Genomic DNA, 20,208 nt, shown 5'->3' with positions numbered 1-20,208 from the left:
GCAGACACCAAAGGTATGCCAATAAAATACACTAGCTTTAGAAGAGATTCAATCGACACGGTGGAAGAACCTTTAGAAGAGATAAACCTAGTGACAGAAGAAATGGGGAAGAGGCCACTATACATATCGGCCAAATTAGGACCCCAAGATAGAGACAAGCTTATCACACTATTAAAAGATAAAGAAGTTTCCTTATCACAAAACATTAAGACCCATTAAAAGATCCTAACCTCTATACACTTTTACAAAATTCCAAGACATTTTCGTTTGGTCGTACAATTAGATGCCAGGCCTAGAGCTGGCCCTTGTCAGACATGCACCATGCATAGACCCCAAGTTCAGACCTGCAAAGCAACCACAGAGGATCTTCAGACCGGGAATAGCCCTGAAGATTAAAGAAGAAGTTGAGCAACTCTTGAAAGTAGGGTTTGTCAAACCCATAGCGGACCCTCAGTGGCTAGCCAATATAGTGGAAGTGAAGAAGAAGAACGGGCAGCTCAGGTGTTGTGTCGATTTTAGGGATCTCAATAAAGCCTACCCCAAGGACGAGTTTCCCCTACTGAACATGGAGATTTTGATAGACTCGACAACGGAATCAACTCTTCTCCTTCTTAGATGCCTATAGTGGGTACAACCAGATCTTCATGGTCCCTACAAATGCACATCATACAGCCTTTAGGACGCCAATCAGAAACTTCTATTACAAGATGATGCCCTTTGGCTTAAAAGATGCCAGGACCACATATCAAAGGGCAATGACGAGTATCTTCCATAATATAATGCACAAGGATATCGAGTGTTATGTGGACGACATAGTGGTCAAAGCAAATAAGGTAGGTAGACCATCCTGATGTGTTGAGGAAAGTTTTCAGTCGATGTAGAACTTTCAATCTGAAGTTAAATCAGCTGAAGTGTGCATTCGGAATACAATCTGGAAAGTTTTTAGGATACAGAGTGGACCAGACAGGTATCCACCCGGATGAAAGCAAAGTAAAAGTAGTCTTAGACCTCTCATCTCTAGTTAGTAAGTCCCAGTTAAAGACCTTCCTAGGAAAGGTCTCATACCTTAGGTGGTTCATCCTTGGCCTTGGTGCACGCTGCAATGCCGCTAATGAAATTAGTAAAGAAATTGGTAGAATTCAAATGGACAGAGGAACACTAGCGCATTTTCGATTAGTTGAAAAGTGCCCCAGCCAAGGCCCCAACAATGTTGCCACCCAAATTTGGCCGAGAGTTCAGGATATACATCGCATTAGGCTTGGAGGCAATAGGATGTTTGTTAGAACAGGAAGATGACAAAAGAGTCAAATGCCCGATATATTACACCTGAGAATAATTATTTCCACATGGAACAACAATGTCTCATGCTAGTGTTTTCTAATAGAAGTTTAGACACTACATCTTGGGCCAAAAAGTGAGACGGAGTGACCTGATAAGGTTCTTTACAGATGGACCTCCCCATTTTGGCAAGCTCGCCAAATGGATGATGCAGCTGAGTGAGTAGACGATTGAGTACACCTAGTTGAGGGCTATTAACTGTCATGCAACAACAAACCTTTTGGCTACCTTTCCCTCAAATAGCAACTTTCCCATGTTAGAAGAAAACCCTAAAGACATACCTACGATCGTAGTAGCTGAGGGCAAGGAATGGGTTCTAACCTTTGATGGAAGTAGCACCAGTACCTTAAACGGCGCCAGAGTCACCTTGACTTCGCTCGTTGGTCATACCTCTGCCTACACATTCAAACTCTAGTTCCCCTGTTCCCATAACATAGGCGAATAGGAAGCCTTAGTTTTGGGTTTGATCAAAGAACTAGAATCTGGAGCCAAGAAGATCCAAGTGACTGGTGACTCCAAACTAGTAATTGGCTAACTCAATGGAAGCATGGTGGTGAAAGAGTTGAAGATCTTACCATATAGGACAGTAATCTAGAAATTGATTCGCAATCTTGAGATAAATTTCAAACACCAAAACAGAGCCAAAAATAGGTCTGTTGATGCTCTAGCTACCTTAGGGTCAAAAATACAATCCAATAAAGACCCAATCGAGATCACTATCCAGACGCTCAGCAAACCATCAACCGCTATATTGAAGGAGTGGATAGAAAAGGAAGGCGATATAACAATAGATGACTGGAGGCATGATATCATTGAAAAACTAAATAGCACGATAGTAGGAACATAGGACAAGAAGACAATTTTGAAGTTCCAACTGGTAAATGGGATATTATACCATCGACTGGCGGATGGGGTCAGAACGAGATGCTTAGGGCCAAAAGAAGCAAATACAGTCCTTAATGAAACTCACAAAAACCACTGTCGATAGACCCGGTGACGAGAAGGAAGCTCCTAAGCAAAGCCAAGCGATTTTATTTCCATGAAGGAGTATTATATAGGAAATCCTATGCCGGGAAACCTTTGCAATGCTTGGCTGGTGAAGAGATCGAAGAATTTCTAGAAGCAACCCATAGTTTCAAGTTTGCCCCACACTAAGGACAACTGGCCTTATATAACCACATTCTACACCTAGGTTTCTACTGGCCCACCATGACAAAAGATACTCAAAAACACGTGCGCAAATGCCATAAGTGCCAAATACATGCTAAAATGATACATAAACCTGCCAACAATCTATACCCTTGTAAAGGATTTGTGCAGAAAACATACCAAATTTCCTCAAGAAACATATAGTTCACTGGTTTGGAGTCCTGATGAGGATTTTGACAGACAATGGCCTCTCCATCAAGAATTATGAAGTCCAGGACCTTCTAGAGTAGTATGGTGCAAGGATAGGAACGTCCATGATGTACTACCCATAAGGAAATGGCCAAGCAGAAGCCACTAATAAAACCCTACTGAGAATGTTGAGCAAAATGGTGGCTGATAATCAAAAGGGTTGGTTGGAGAAACAATTGGAAACCCTCTGGGCTTATCACACCACGATCAGGAAAAGCACACAAGCGATGCCTTATTCACTAGTATATGGCTAGGAAGTAATGTTACCAGTAGAGATATGTGCATTGTCTACTCGTATAGCCTTTGTAATGGAAAAACGGTTCAAGTTAGAGGACATGGACCAACTCCTTGCAAAAAAATGAGGGCATCGATAAAAGTAGAGACAAGGCACTACAAAAGCAAACCAAATACAAACAAGCCCTAGCCACAAACTTTAATAGGTTACTGAAACCCAAGAAGCTTAGAGTAAGGGACAAGGTGCTCAAAACATCACTCCATGTCAAGTAGGGCAAGTCATAGGAAAATTTCGCTCCAATGTGGGAAGGTCCATATGGGATAAAAGAAGCCCACTCATTTGGCTACTATGTATTACAAACGATAGACATAGGAGAACAAGATGAAACTATAAATGGCTACTGGTTGAAAGACGAATGCATCAAAGATATTGTATAAGTTCTCCTTTACTAAGCATTTGTACCTTGCTTATAAATAAACATGATGATTAACAATTTAATTTTTGCGATAAAGTTTCCTTCTCAGTTCTATCGATAAAGGCTTGATGTATCCATGTATTTTGGAAAACATAATAACTTTATAAATATATATTGATACAATGCTTTGATCAAAATAATTGGCGTACTAATCCTTGGATATGTCTCTCATACACACTTATCTCCTGGCAACCCAGTATTCCAGTTGAATTCCTCGGCAACCCCGAGAAGCCCCTATGCGCTCTTACAGACCCTGGTTTGCCCAGGATGCCACACGGTCCATGCGAAGGCACGTGGTAGCCCCATATGCGCTTATGTAACCTGGCAACATCTTATCCATCCGCCCCGTGCATCAACGACACCACGGTGTTAGAGACCTCGCCCGTCATTCAAATTCGCCATTCTATGACTTGTTCCAAATGAGCGTCCTAACATATGACAATGATAAAGTCCACAAGGACTCTCGACAAGACTGGGGGCGCCCCAGCCACATTAGGTATGCTCTCTACCTACTACCACAAACATTTGCTTTCACTCATAAGTATAGCAATTTGAGATGTAGACAACACTTCACTACGAACGAACTTCTCTCAAACGAAGACAACTCATTGCAAAGCACAACAAATGACCGCCCTAAACCCCAACAATTTCGCCCAAAAACTTGCCTTCTCTGTGCTCGACCACACTCACATCGTTCTCGGGAAGTCGTATACCTTCTAAGGCCCAAGTAGAACCCATTTGCCACCAAGGTCTTAGAGTACCTAAATCTAGAGGCAATGTCCCATGATGTTTATCTACATCTAGACATACATGGCCACAGTCAACTTTCCAGCAAAAGCGCACATCCCTCATTGAACGAAACAAGACGGATTGCAATACCCTGAGACCAGCCCCAAAACGCGTGCACTAGCATAATAACCCGCTCCTCAATTTGAGCCATGTTGAAGCTCATGACAGAGAAGGATTTGGAGGCATCCAGGCAGTGGGCGAAATCTGATCACGAAAGCTCCTCCATAGGCCGATTAATAATGCAATCCATCATGGTTATGGTGTCCAAGGCAGGCCCCATGACCATCGAATGAAGGTTTGTAGTAGGCAACCACCCAGACCGTATCACGGTGGAGGAAAATTTGGACATTGGAGCAGAAACTGAATACTTATCACCCCCTCGACGCCCCTAGACCTCTATGGTTGCATAATGCAAAGGAGGGACATCACGTTTGTCACAATACTCCACAAGTTCCTGCCGTATCTACACCAACTCCTCTTCGTATGTCAGCTCCTCTGACGGCTAGACAATGCCAGGATTCGCTTCCTTGCCCTCAGGCTGGTCCTCCAAGTCTCCGGTGGCCCCAACCCTCGCCACAAGGACCTCTAGCTCAACAGCAGCCCTGACATCTAGCTCCACAGGAGCCCTGACCGAGACAGTTGGAGAAGAGGCGGTGACATCTTCACGGGCAGTCGAAGGCTCTACCTCTGCAGGCACCTGACGTACCTCCTCCAAGGGCACAAAACCGGGAGTAGTATGCCAGCCCTAGCGTCTTCAGTAGCTCCTCCACTAAGCGCCTAATGACAAGCATAATTGGTATGCTGCAAAGACCAGCGTAAGGATGCGCCTGTGATGAAGCAAAACACAAATAGTCAGTCCAACAAACCCGACAATGATAATATATGAGCAAAAAACCAGAGCGGGGGCTCCTAAAGTTTCTGTGTTGGGTTGAAAATCTTTGCCTTCCATACGCTTCAAAACAAAAAACTGCAAACGGGTCAATCTTGGTAACCACACGATCGCTGGCTCCATTTAAGTGCATTTAAACAATAAAATGGCATCGCTTATCAAATCTCCCTCCTCGGGATGGGCTGTTGGGAATTCCGCCATTGGCGTGTTGCTGTCACTCCCCGTGGACTGCAATGACATCAAAATAAATACGACTCAGTCACTCCCACCAACAGTAGTGTATATGATAGCAAGACAAAGGAGAGCAAAGTATTTTTACGATACCGAATCATCATCTGCAGGACCACGCCTTGGTCGAGGAGGAGCCATCCTCTTCATCCGCCCACTCGAGAAGTGAATACAAGTCACCCTAGCAAAGGGCGCCGCCATGGTCAACTTGGCCGACTCTGCTATCGACGCAAGCCTCTCCGCAGGTGGGGATGTTGGAGATCCCCACCTGGACTCAGCATGGCCCTCTTGTGCCTGCGATGAATCCACGTTTGGCTTAACAGGCTGTGGCATAACCGGAACCTAAAAAGAGCGAGGCACCCTCATAGATCTCAACCTTTTCACAATGGGTGGACAGCTACTTTCTCCTTGCTCATGAATCATTTTCCTCCTTCCACGCTTCACCCCTACCCTCTCTAGTGATTGCGATACAGTAGCGGGTGGAACACTCCCCTGATTAGCAGCATGACCCACCGGGGGAACCAACACATGACGAAGAGGGGAGTTCTTCCTTACAAGCTCCTAAACCCCCCAAATAGTGAGCACAGATAAGCAAAATAGAGGGACTTACAACCCGACACCCTTTGAAACCCTACGATGGGGAACTTCGCAAAACCCAAAAAAGCAAAGTCATGGCGACGAACCCAGAATACGTCCTCGCTGGAAGACCTCAAAAACTGGCCACCAATATCGTCATAACCAAACTGGCGCATTACCCTGTCTGGCCGGTATGTAGCCAGTTGCATTTCGCCGGCACGATCAAGGTAAGCCACCACACCGGGCCATGTCACCAGTCACGCAACACTCGCAGTAGGGCTTTCAATGTCCACTGCGCATTGCTGATTCCCACCCTCTGGAACAGTCATGTCAACACAAAATGGCATGGCATGAGGAACAGCTTCAGCGTATGGCCTCCAAACAATCCCATCAAGGGAGGCCAACTTCATATTAATCTCACTCATTCTGAAGTTCTTATGGGAGCTTGAAGCCAACATTTACCCCTATAGATCTCAAACACTTTATCTTCAAACTCATCACCCTTCATGGTGGTAACGACAACCCAAAGGGGAGACAGACGGCACAATGTGATGTTGAGGTCAAAGCGCTCGTAACAGGACATCCAAAGAAATGGCATGCAAACATAACTGACTCGCCTCTTGCAACCTGGGTCCATTACTTGTTGAATGGTGTCATCCATCTGCTCATAGAAATAGCCCAGGAACATCGAAGCTAGCGGCAGCTGATAACCACTAGCGGCTAAAACTGAAAACGGAACCAGGACTCTTCGCAAGCCGTAGTTAGGGAGACCAGAAAAAAGAAATCGAGAGGATATATACAAAATAAACGCAGAGGTGGCGCTAGGAATTCGTGCTACACACCATAACGTCTGTCCGACCACGAGACTCGAACCAAAATGCTACCCAGGAATCCAACAACATCCTCTCGCGTGCACTGGTTTGATCCACTCGAGCCTTATAAGCCGCAAGTTCGCGGAGTTTGTCAGAAATCCACCTTAATTTGACGGGAATAGATTCGACAAACTGAAGGTGCTGAGTAGAAACGACACTCCCAATAGGCAACCCTAATAGAGCAGCCACATCCTCCATAGTAAACCCACCGAATGCACCAACGAAAGTGTGGGTGCGACAACAATGCTCCAACAAACGAGAAACATACTTTACCCCTTCCCTACCAGCAAGATTCATGTAGCAACCAACAAACCTAAGGAGACTGAAATCTTGCAGCATCTGGCAGTACATGCTAGGGTTTTCCAATATATATCGAGCCCCCGCTATATAATTGCTAGGGGACTTGGAGTTATCGGTCTTAGGTTCTTGACACTTATACGTAACGGAGCGATTCAGTCGCCCACAAAGACACATCAATTCCGACCCATGAATGGGATCGAATATACCCTCCACACACCTAAACACAGACATCAAAAGCCAGAAACCCTTTCCCCCATCGGCCACCATGGCCGCTTCCCACTCCAACAACAACTTGACAGTGTCAACTTCCCTAACGAAGTCAAGGAAAGGGCAATTAGTCTCTCCCTGACGAGAATCCATCAAGAATGGACAAAGGGTGTGATAAAAGACATGAAGAAGAAAGGAAAAGGGTTTCACAAGAACCGTAGACTCACAACAAGAATATGATGATGATGACAAGAAAATGAAAGTGAGGAACCGATGCATTCCCTACTTTTCACACCTTTATAGAGAGTTACACGCTCAGAGCACCAAACAGCGTCGAAGAAGACGAACAGGTGCCAATATGGAATCCCAAGCGAAGCTTAACGAAAAAGAAATCTATAGGAAAATTACATATATGCCCTTACAAAGCGGTATGAAATGGTGCATTTAAATCAAATGAAACGGTCACGTCATTAGTGGCCGTTTCGTAGTATCGAGCGGTGGAAACTAGCCACATGTGCAAAATGGTCCACTTATTACACAATGTCAGGCAAGTCACATGCGCCAATAATAAATGCCAAATCACCATCAAACGGCATGCCCAACCAATTCCCAATAACAATCGAATACGAAACGCTCCCACAAACTAAAATCAATCCACCATTCGGATCAACATCAAATCCCACCTTGACACAAAGGGGGAGAGACTCGCCACCCACACAGTGATACACGACGCCGGTCCCTATCGCCAAATCCCTCTTTACCAAAGACTTAGGGAACTTGGCTAGGGGGCTAAAACACAGAAATTTGGCATAGAACTGCCCATTGATAGAAAAGGAATCACCAAAATATAGGGGTTAAACCATGGATTATAAGAATCATCGTCCAGAAATAGACACTTAATATAAGCCAAAAGCCACAAACGCACGGTCCCTAGAGCAACTGACTCCCAGTTTGTCAACAAAGAGGGGGCTAATAAAAGCCAAAACAAAGTTCACATTATCTACACTAAATAGTAAAATAGGGCAAAACCCCCGACCCAAAACGTAAGAACCCGTTGACTCATTGCAAGATTTAAAAACAAATGGCAAGGCAATTTATCGATAAACAAAACCGGGGGCTAATGTAGGTGCATAGTATTCATTTAGTCCATCATAACATAGTAAACACTGGATTGATAAAATATGGATGTTTGTGATCAACCAATAGCCATCTTTCCTATGCGATGAACTTGATGTTCATCATACGGTTCATCGCACGCTTGTGATAAACTTATTCTTAGTACAAGTTCAAAGTAAGCTTAGGATGAGCCTACAATGACGCTTTACACGTACCGCGATGAATCGTAAACCACTAGGGAATTCCGATTCGTTAAGAACTAGACCCGGGTATTAGCTGCACGTTTAATGTCGAAGTGACAAATGTGACAAGGTGCCACAAAGGTCTAGTAAAATTTCACCCGCCAAGAAATGATGTCACTAGCACCATGTCATCTAAGTAAGGTGCAAAAGGGTAGTAGCACACACGAGTTATGAGGATCTCTGAGTGAAAGGTGAATCCTTGGGAGGATCTCCACAAGGACACGTGGCGAAATCCCAACAGTGCCCTTAATGATTGATAGCGAATCCAATATTCACTTTCCTAGTAGAAGACAAACGCCTTTAGTTCCTTCTTTTCAGGATCTCGAGATCTTTTCCATAAATACAGATCATTTTCATAACAAAACTCACTCACTCTCAATCACCGAGTATCCTCATCATTGATCCCTCGTTCTATCACCCCTAGCCTCCGATTGGACACCCCGGCTATAGGTCTTTCTCTGTCTTTCAAGGAGACCATCACCCCTAGCCTAACCACCACCTTGCTCACACAAGTATTGGTGACTTTCTCCCAAGTGACCAGGTGGGAAAGTTATTTACCCACCTAGGAGATGTGTATTACTTACCCTAAGAAAATAAACTTTCCCTAGTCCCCATATAAATCTAAAAAAAGAACATGACTTTCTTGGTAAATGGGAATCAAAATCCCATTGACCAACTTTCCCCCCTTTCAAAATCCATAAAAAGAATGCCACCCCCTTACATGCATATGTCATCTTTCAGGTAATATTTCTTTTCTTTGATGAAAAAGTCCTCATAGGAAGGTGAAAGTTCTACATGAAACCAAGGTGACTAAAGATATTTGAAGAGAAAAAACTTGAAAGCAAAGAGACAAGAAAGCAAGAAATAGTAAAATAATATCGATATACAAGTATATATAATTTATATACTTACAATATATATAATCGAATCGACTCCTACTCGAATTCGTTTATGTAAAAATGTTTTATTCAAATTCAACCGTTAATAATATTTAAATAATCTGAATTCGATTCGATTAAGTCAAATATCAAATTCGAACTCAGATTTTTGAACTATGTTTACACCCCTACAATATAGTAAGACGCTCAATGAATACTTGATAAATATTTTGACAACTATAAAAAGTGATTTTTAATCTTTTTCAAGGGAAGTTGGGGGTATTTCAAGGCATTGGTGTCAAAAAATTTTCAGTCTTCATTGAGCATGCTTACAACATTTTGCCTACTTGATGCGACCTAGGATAAATGGGGTGTGGGCCCATGGCCTAGGTATATAGGTCCATAGTACTTTCTTTTCTCTCTTTTTTTTGTTTCTTATATCCACGATTTTCTCTTGTAGTCCTTCATTTTCTTATCCACAGTAGGTGTGAGTCCGCGGCACTGTAGATGCCTATGGTCCGTCAACTAAGTTTACCTATATATAATCTTTTTTGGTCCATGGCGTGCACCGCAATATACATTTTGTTGAGATCACGGCCTTGCCTTTCTGAGGGTCAAGTCTATGGTCATCTATATATGCTGGGGTTTGTGGATTACTTGTCCGCAGGTTATACCATGAACTCTATTTTTTCCTTTTTCATCCTTTGGCCACGAATCAGAAACAGAGGTCCATGAGGAAACTTAACAAGTGTCATGGTGTTGTGCAACTAAACCTAGGCAAAAAATAGGAGATTTCTTACCGTGGTTACGGGACTAAGTCGAAGATCAAGAAGGACGAGTTAGATAGGACGCAAATTGAGTTGGAGATTGCGGTGGCCGAGTTAGAGACCACAATGATAGAGTTGGAGGTCATAGTGATTGAGTTGGAGATCGTAGTGACTGAGGTGGAGATCATCATGGTGACTGAGTTGGAGATCGAGGAGACCGAGTTAGAGCTCATGATGACTGAGTTGAAGATCACTGTGATTGAGTTGGAGATCGCAGTGATTGAGTTGGAGATCACAGTGACTGAGTCGGAAATCGCGATGACTAAGTTAGAGATCACGGTGACTGAGTTGGAGATCGTGGCGGCTGAGTTGGAGATCGCAATAACTTCTGATATACGCCACGAAATTTAATCTCGCACCTTCTGAGCCAGTTCCTTAGAAATCAGAGCCAAACTAGAGATTCTATCGTAAAGCCAAGGATGTGAAGTGGTCTTTACCCTGAGGTCATAGGATTTGGTTGAACCAAAATGGGAAGTGGCCAAACCCCTAAAATGGCTGCCTGCGTACCCTCCAATGAAGGATCCAGCCAATGTAGTTCATTGGAGTTGGAATTCCGGTGATAAGATAGTAAAAATGGTGGATAGCAGCATGGGGAGATGGATGAGAGATAGAAAATGGACTGATATGAAGGTGATGGGGCAAGAAATGGTTTCAAGGCCCCTATCTATGGTCTTTGGGTGCTCATTTCGGACGTTTCTCAAGTCAATGCTCTATTTTTTTAACCCCAAAATTTACTCCCATGGAGGGGTGGCCACCACAATTTTATTCATAAGCAAAAAATCTTCGGGGGTGGGGGACGTGAAGCCTTACCCCTCAAAAGTATACAGAGGAAACTCGACTCATATAAACATCAGGCTGGGAAACTTATAATCAATGAATTCATAGAAAAAAAAAGATCTAGACCATTTGTAGTAATCAAGTTTTGGATGTGGGAAGGAAGAATTTCTATACAGTCATAAACAATTTTTTAAGAAGTGAAGCAACCAAGCTTTGCAAGAGCATTTGTCGGTTGGTTAGCCTCTTTATAATTATGTAAATAAAAGAAATCCAATTTACTCCTAAGCTCTTGTACTTGAGACAATCAAAACCAAAGCTTTCAAGGGACTGTACAATCTCTGTTAAGAATATCAATCAAGATGATAAATATTCTTCTAGAATTATGTTATTAATTGTTATTTCTAATTTTACCCTTTTGTCACATGTTTATTTCCTTGCTTAGCTAGATTTACTTCTAGAATGTTCTCATCTTTTATTTCTTATTTGATAATGCTTTCTTTGGTTTCTAGAATATCCATAAATTATGCTGAACTATTTAACACTTATATTTAATGGGCCAAATTGACCCATGTTTGGTTGGTTAGACCCAGTTGGTCTTTGTCACAATTTTTAGTAGAGGTAGATTTGAGTCAATCTGAATATCTAGCTATTTGAGCTCAGCTCTCCAATAAAGTATGAGGTTCAAGCTTGAGCTTGAATTCAATTTGAGCTAGAGACTTGAGCTTGAGTTTGGATTGAGTCAAAAGATCATAAGCTCAAGATCGTCTTAGCTCAAGTTTGATAGTGAGCCAAATGTTTTATAAAAGTAAAAAATTATACATATAAGAAAATTATTTTTTAATTTAGCATATAAAAAATTAAGAATTATAAAAACTAGTTATTATTATTATATAAAAATGAAAATATATATAAGCTCAATTGGGCTTGTGAGCCGAGCTTTATTGGGCTTGAACTCAGCTCAAAGCTTGGTTTAGACCGAGCTAAATCGAACTTTTCATGATTAGAGCTTTATTAGGCCAGAGCTTAGCTCAAAGCTTGGTTTAGACTGAGTCGAATCAAACTTTTCACAAGCTAAGATTGAATAGCTTGTGAGAATCTCGGCTTGTGGCCACCCCTAATTTTTAGTCTGCAATACTACTTAGGCCAATCCCTTTACAATCTGAATTTCAAAAATTCCACTCCAAACTTGAGAATTAGATTCTTATAATTTGGAGAATTTGATTCTGCTAAGACCGATCTAGCATTGGATCAAACTAGATTTCATTTCCAAATTAAATATGAGCATACCTGATATAGAGACCACTAAGTGAAGCTCCTGGAGTGGTGGTTTACTCTCACAATTCAAGTCTAAATCATCCTTCCAATTGAAAATGATGTAGTTGTTGACTGGAAGTTGATCCTATAATGATTTAGCTAAATTCCTTCTCCAACTTCTTTGGATTCTTACAAATATAAAACCACTTTAATTTATGATGTGTTGTATAAGAAAATGCAACAAAAAAGAGATTCTCATACCTAGGTATTTAACTCTAAGAGGATTTCACTAGTTGGCATATCAAAAGTAGTATAGTCGAAGACCTAGTTCAATATCATTATCAAGTCTAGGCTTAAGTGTATCTTTCCAATTTTGCCCATCTATCTTCAAGGTCCAGGGCTGACTGTACTTAGGGTCTAACCCCAAAAATTGAGACAAATCACTCCACCATTTCAATAGTGCATCAGTGTTATCCAATGGCTTAGAACTTTATAAACTAATATAAGTTTCACAAAAGCACACCAAAATATGAAACAATAATGAATTGATTTTATTGATACATAAATTTCAATGTACATTTGTAGACACCCCACTTTTGCACCATTCAGTCATTCTACAACACTTCAAGTTTCAACCATGCTTTAACTAGCCTCTCAACTGACCTTAGGGAATTTTTAGAATTTTACAAAATTTTAGACCTCTATGATCCAATACCATAGGTACATTGAGCTCGAAATTCCAAATTTGATGATATCAAGATCACCCAAACCTAACATTGTCCCTTCATCTTAAGACCTGAAGTCAAAACCAATTGTAATCATTAGATTGAGATCATTTTGATCTTGAACCTTGTCTCACGTTAAGTTAAAAATCCAATGACAATAGTATTTAGAACATAACATTTCAAATCCGATAACACTAAAATTACCTAAATCTGACACCGCTTACCCCTTCATTTCAAGACCCGAAGCTAGAACCAATTCCAATTGTCCAATCAAGATCATTTTGATCTTGAACAATATCCCTCATGAAATACAAACTCCAACCCTATAGATGCATATAACTTAAAATTCTGAATCCAACAACACAAAGGTCATCCAATTCTGACATTGTTAAGTCCTCCATCTTGAGACCTAAATGTTAGACTCGATTTGAACCCTCTGTTTGGAATCTTTTTTATTGAAACTTGGAACCTAGGAAGCTACACCACTAGATCTCTCTCCCAGCCTCTAGGACCATCTTTAAATTTATAATTATCCAGCTAATAAGTCTCCATTCAATCAAATCAATTACCTAAACTTGGAATATTCAATTTAGGCAAATTTGTAAAACATTCCTCCTATTCTCTTGATTGGTTGAGACAATCTCTCGTAGAAGCTGGGAATGTCCCTGTAAGCTTGTGGATCAAAACCAGATCATTTTCATTGTGGGTAAATCTTCATCCGCATGAAAATAAAGTGTTTTGGTAAACCTGTATTCTGTAGCCAGCTTTGAGTATTGGTTACACTGATGAGCTACTGATGGCACACAATTTCTGGATAGAAAGCTGGAAAGGAAGGTCTTGGGGACCCAAAGTCAGCCGGTGAGCCCTACCCATTATACCTTCGTAGGTAAAAGATCAACCTATTCTGAAATCTCCTAGGCATGGATGTAGATGAAGACCCTAAATCATAGTAGCATTCATGTGCCTTCAAATTACAGAAAACAAAAAATGTAGACCATCATTTCCATCTAAGGTAGTAAGATTGCTAAAAAATTGCTAAAAAAGGCTGCAATCCTTCCTTGAGAAATTAGTGGTACAGTTGAACCACTTCTGATTAAATATTATGTAATCCATCTAGGTGCAGTGATGAGGTTCCATAATTTAGATTTTGTACTGAAACTTGCTTCTGGTGTAAGCAATGGAGCCATTCTTTCAAGTTTGATTTCAATGTCCAAGAGACTGGAAAAGGCTAGTCTTATACTCCCTTGGAGACTTGTTTGAAGCGTTGTTGCAGATCATTAGTGTGGAACAAACCAATATGGACTACTGAATTGGGTGGTGTACCTGTGGCCATATACCTATAGTGCAGGCTCTGCCGTACAACAAAGTTACTGTGATTATTAACTTTGCATTGTCATAGAAGAAGGAATCCAATCATAGAGAGGTAAGCAAACTATGGATGTATGAGGAATCATCTATGAGCTTCCACATGCTTACATGTCATTTACTGTAAAATCAGCAAATAAAGTAGAAGTTTTTAGTCGGTTTTCCACCCTGATCAGAATGTTTTCTTGTAGATTTCCTTTGCTTTACTTTCCCCTTTGAAAATTCTTGAGTTCTTTTTTCCCAAATTGTCCAAAGAGTGGATACCTTTACACTTCACATCATTTTACCTCTTTTTCTTCTTGCGTTGAAGAAGCTCCCAAATCAGCATCTTTGATTAAGTGAGCTGATCTTTCTCATTTTGGCTTTTAATCTTCATATCAATGCACACCTCAATAGATTTATTATAATGGATGTATAAAAACTCGCAAATTTATATATATATATATATATATATATATATATATATATATGCAATTCCTATAAAAAAAGATATTTATCTCACTATCTATTCACCCATCATTATCTTAATATCAGAGAAACCACCATCTATCCTACAAAATTAAGTAATTGATAGCATTTAAAGTTTCTGTGAAATAGCCAATAGTTTAAATATCATCCACAATGTATGATAGAGTTACTGTTTAAAATGGCCATATATCTATGAAATGGCTAAATAAATTATTTGTTACCTGACCAAGGACTGTTATAATCAAAGAATCTCCAATAGCAAACCATTCATCACTTACACCAAACTACCGATTTAGTCCAGTAACAAGGAAAATCCGAGGAAGATATACATGATAAAATCGTATGTAAAAATGACCATGGAAACCTAGAAATTTAAAATTCTCAAACAATCTTAGTTGAAAGGAACCAAAAAAAAAAACTATCCTCAGCTCAGACAAACCTATAATGGTTGTAGATAGAAAAATCTTCTGCAAGGGAACATTCTTCAAAAATCCATTATACAGTCCAACACCTATCAATAATGTGACTGAAGTAACAAGCTTGACACGTCCTAAGAATTATGGGGTGAAACCAAGTCTGTTTGTCCTGAAACCCAAACAAGGAACCAAAACAGATGCTCAGAAATATAGAAGTTTCAAGTACCTATCAACTATAACATCCTTAAAATATAAGATGAAAGTGAAAGATGAAATGCTGTAGCCGAAGCAGTAGAAGAGAGAAGAAGACCAAGAGTTGCTGAGAATGTCGAACTGAATGACCCAGTCGATAGTACTATTATTTATATTAGAGTACAGTACAATATTACAGGAAATGACTGGAATGCCCCAGATTAGTGATGGGACACCCAGACAACTTAAAACACTAAACAAACTTAGGCCCATTAACACAAGCCCAATACATAACAACTTAAACTCAAATACAGGCTAATAAGAACTCTTATCAGCCGAACCATCAATACATGAAAACCTTCAACCTAACACTCCCCCTCAAGCTACGTATGGATATCAATTATGTTTAGCTTGCCAAGAAGGTCCATGAACTTTGCTGTAACCAACCCTTTAGTCAATACATCTGCAATTTGCATCTCAGGTGGAGTATAAGGAATGCAGAGTTCTCCCGAGACTATTCTCTCTCTAACAAAATGTCAATCAATCTCAATATGTTTTGTCCTGTCATGTTGCACAGGGTTATTTGCAATGTTGATGGCAGCCTTGTTGTCACAATACAGTTTGAGAGGACCCTCAGCTTTAATGCCAAGCTCATTAAGAAGGGTCCTGAGCTATAGAAGTTCAGCAACCCTGTGAGCCATAGCTCGATATTCTGCTTCCGCACTTGATCTAGCAACTACATTCTGCTTCTTACTGCACCATGTGACCAGGTTCCCTCCCACAAGTGTACAATATCCTGAAGTTGATTTTCTGTCTCCAACATAACCAACCCAATCTACATCAGTATAAGCTTCAATTTCAATTCTATTGTTTTTCCTGAATAGAATTCCCTTTCCTATGCAAGTCTTCAAGTACCTGAGAATCCTTTCAACTGCTTTCATATGAGGGATCTTTGGAGAGTGCATGAATTGACTGACAACATGCACAACATAAGCAATATCTGGCCGAGTGAGAGATAAGTATACCAGCTTCCTACTAATTTTTGGTATCTCTCTCTATCACAGTATCCCCTACTGATTCCTGTAGGCCATGATTCTGTTCTATTGGAGTATCTGCTGGTCTACACCCTATCATGCCTGTTTCCTCTAGGAAGTCAAGAACATACTTCCATTGACATATGTAGATTCCTTCTCTTGACCTAGCAACTTCAATCCCAAGAAAATATCTCAAATGGCCCAAGTCTTTGATCTCAAATTCCAAAGCTAAAAACTTTTTCAGTATTTTTATCTCTTCCAAGTCATTCCCGGTAATCACCATATCATCCACATAAACAATGAGTGTCATAAATTTGCTATCCTATCTCCTTATGAACAAGGTATGGTTTGCACCGCTCTGAGTGTACCCCACTTTCTTCATGGCCCCACAAAGCCTCTCAAACCATGCACGGGGAGACTAGTTCAAACCATATAATGCTTTTCTCAGTTTACACACCTTTCTACCAAAGTCATAGCCTGGTGGAGGTTCCATAAAAACCTCTTCATGAAGGTCACCATTTAGGAAGGCATTCTTCACATCCAGCTGATGAAGTTCCCATGAAAAATTTGCGGCTAGTGACAATAGAACCCAAATTGTGTTGAGCTTTGCTACTGGGGCAAAGGTTTCTTTGTAGTCAATTCCTTCTTTTTTAGTAAACCCCTTTGCCACAAGTCTAGCCTTGTACCTTTCAATGGACCCATCCTCCCTGTGCTTTACAATAAACACCCACTTGCACCAACAATGCTCTTCCCCTCTGGCAGATCCACTAATTCCCAAGTTCTTGCTTTCATTAGGACTTTCATCTCTTCATTCATAGCTTCTTTCCACCTTGGATCAGACACGACGTCTGAGTACCTAGAAGGAACACGTACAAAGGAAAGAGCAGACACAAAGGAGTGATAGGCAGGAGATAAATGTGAGTAAGAAACAAAATCAGCAATGGGGTGCAGGGTGGTACAAGAACGAATAGGCTTACGGAGAGTAATAGAAAGATCCAAATCAGAAGTATGTGAGTTGGAATTACCTTGGATTGCAGAGACAGATTGATCTGAATCCAACTAGTTGCTGTCATAAGGTTGAGGGCCCTTTTTCCTTATGTTGTATGTGAGTATCTCTTTCTGTTGCCTACTGGAGCCTACTGGAGCCTTGCAGCATCAGGAGAGGTAACCGGCACAGTGGGAGCCTCACTAGGTTAACCCGGGATGCCACAACTAGGAGTAGAAGAAGAGGATGGAAGGCCCGAGGCAGATAGGGGAACAAAAAAGGAGGGAGAATGAAAATCCTCTTCCATCCCACTAGTCTCCCCCTAAAGAGGATTCTGAGAAGACTGAAAATAGGGTTGAGACTCAAAAAAGACCACATCTCTGGTGACATACTTTCTCTTGGAGACAAGACCATAACACTTGTACCCTTTTTGTGTAGGAGAGTACCCCAAAAATATTCCCTTCGTAGCCTTAGGATCCAGCTTGGTCTTTTTTGGATCCTTCACATGTATGAAACATATACAACCAAACATCTTGAGACCAGTATTGCTTGGGAACTTTGTGTTGGAATAGTAAGGATCGAGCTGTATCCAATAGATGTCTATTCTTGTGCTCAGCAACCCCATTCTGCTGAGGGGTATTAGCACAGGATGATTGATGTAACATGCCAGTATCTTCCATGAATAAGTTCAAGGATTTTTCAAAATATTCAGCAGCATTATCTGATCGGAATTGCTTAATCTTCTTATCAAATTGTGTTTCAATCATCTTGCAAAATGCCATAGTTATCCGTGGTACTTCATCCCGTCCTTTTAACAAGTAGATCCATGAGCATCGAGAATAGTGGTTAATAAAACTGATAAAATAATGGAAGCCATCAGTGAAAACAATGGGTGAAAGGCTCCAAACATCAGAATGAACCAAATCAAAAGGAGCTCGAATTTCATTACTGGAAATTGGATAAACAGTTCTACATTGTTTTGACATTTGACATACTTCACAGATTAAACTCTGACTTGAAATGCCCTTAAACAATTCGGGAAACAACATTTCTAATGAAGAAAAAGACAAATGACCTAGCCTAGCATGCCACAGATGCAACCTAGCTATTGACTCCACACTCTCCGGACTACTAGCAGCAGATGCTTGTAAGGCTAAACCGATGTCCGCATCAAGATCGTAGAGGCCTTCATACTCATGACTGCTCCCAATCGTTCTCCTCGTCAATCTGTCATAGAAGACACAATGAGTAGGAAAAAAAGTTATACTACAGATCAAATTTTTGGTAAGTTTTGAAACAGACAAAAGATTTGAGGTAAGACTAGGAACATGTAGAACTGATTTAAAAGAGAGGTCTTTGCTTAGGTCAACCACCCCCTTTCCAGAGATGGTGGAGAAAGACCCGTCAGCAACTCTCATCTTATCCTAACCAGACAACAAATGATATGAAGAGAATAAGGAGGACATATGTGTCATGTGGTCAGTTGCACCGGAATCAATAACCCAAGAAGTAGAGTCAATAGAGCTAGTTACACTAAAGGCAGAGACTATACCTGATCTGGCAAGAGAGGTGAAAGCAAAAGAATTATTCCTTAGACGGGCTAATGCCCGGCTAAGGACCTCTACCTCACTAGCAGTGAAGCCCAAAGCACCAGCTCCGAAGGAATCAACAACCTGCCCCATAGGAGAAGAAGACATTGTTGGTATATCCTGTGAGTTGTCACCATTGTTATTGGTGACAAGATTCCCACTTGCTGCATGACCCTTCTGTTGCTTCTTGTCCTTTCTCAATGCAGCTGGCTTCAGGTGAGGATACAGAACCCAACACTTTTCTTTTACATGTCTCTCACCACCACAAAGAATGCACTTAAGGTGCTTCTTGTTTGGATGTCTGTTTCCCTTAGTAGAGACTAGGGCTGAATGTTCTCCAAATTGTTTAGTTGGTTGGGTCTGAGAGTCAACTTGCATCTCCTTTCTCCTAACTTCTTCATTCTTCACCAGATAATAAACATGGTGTAACTCGGGCAATTCATCTCTCCCTAGAATTTGTGACCTTATACCCTCATGCACTGGGTCCAGGCCAGCCAAGAACTTAAAGGCTCTACTCTCTTCAATCTGCTTATCATGTCTCTCCTTGTCCCTGGCATTTTCCCAATCCAATATCAAGTGATAGTCAAGTTCTTCCCAAAGACCTTCCAGAGTTGCAAAGTATGTTGCAACTGTCATATCCCCTTGCCTCAAAGCAGCAATGTCTTGATTCAATCTGTAGATTCTAGCATTGTTTTTCTTCTGTCCATAGGCCTTAGACACCTTTTCCCAAATCTTGGCTAATATAGGAAAGTGATGAACAGTCCTAGCAACCTGAGGAGTCATAAAGGCAAGCAACCAGGACATAAATATGGCATTCTCCTTGCGCCACACAACAATACTCTGCACTGCCAACCTCAGGTTCCTTCTTGTTCCCATCTAAGTAGCCTTTGAGATCACGGGAAGTAATAAAAAGCATTGCAGAAACGGACCACTCCCTGAAGTTGTATTCATCCAGCAGCACACTTGTAATCTGCAAGTTGTGCAGATTAGGGTTTTCCAAATTTGAAGACCTTGCAGCAGGTCTGTTATCCTT

The 20,208-nt window shown here is 41.1% G+C and overlaps 1 long non-coding RNA gene across 1 annotated transcript; it reads right to left on the bottom strand.

Annotated features, from left to right (window-relative positions):
- Positions 1 to 3,970: 3,970 nt before the first annotated feature.
- Positions 3,971 to 9,353, bottom strand: LOC148865415 (uncharacterized). The gene is made up of 3 exons (XR_016109370.1): positions 5,449 to 9,353; positions 5,178 to 5,352; positions 3,971 to 5,062 (listed from the first exon to the last, which is right to left on the bottom strand). It is a non-coding gene; the product is annotated as an uncharacterized LOC148865415 (long non-coding RNA).
- Positions 9,354 to 20,208: the final 10,855 nt, after the last annotated feature.

This window comes from Nelumbo lutea, chromosome 3, assembly GCF_056320005.1.
Source record: "Nelumbo lutea isolate HS-2025 chromosome 3, American lotus-T2T, whole genome shotgun sequence".
NCBI classification, from domain to species: domain Eukaryota; kingdom Viridiplantae; phylum Streptophyta; class Magnoliopsida; order Proteales; family Nelumbonaceae; genus Nelumbo; species Nelumbo lutea.
This window is presented reverse-complemented; position numbering and strand designations above follow the sequence as displayed.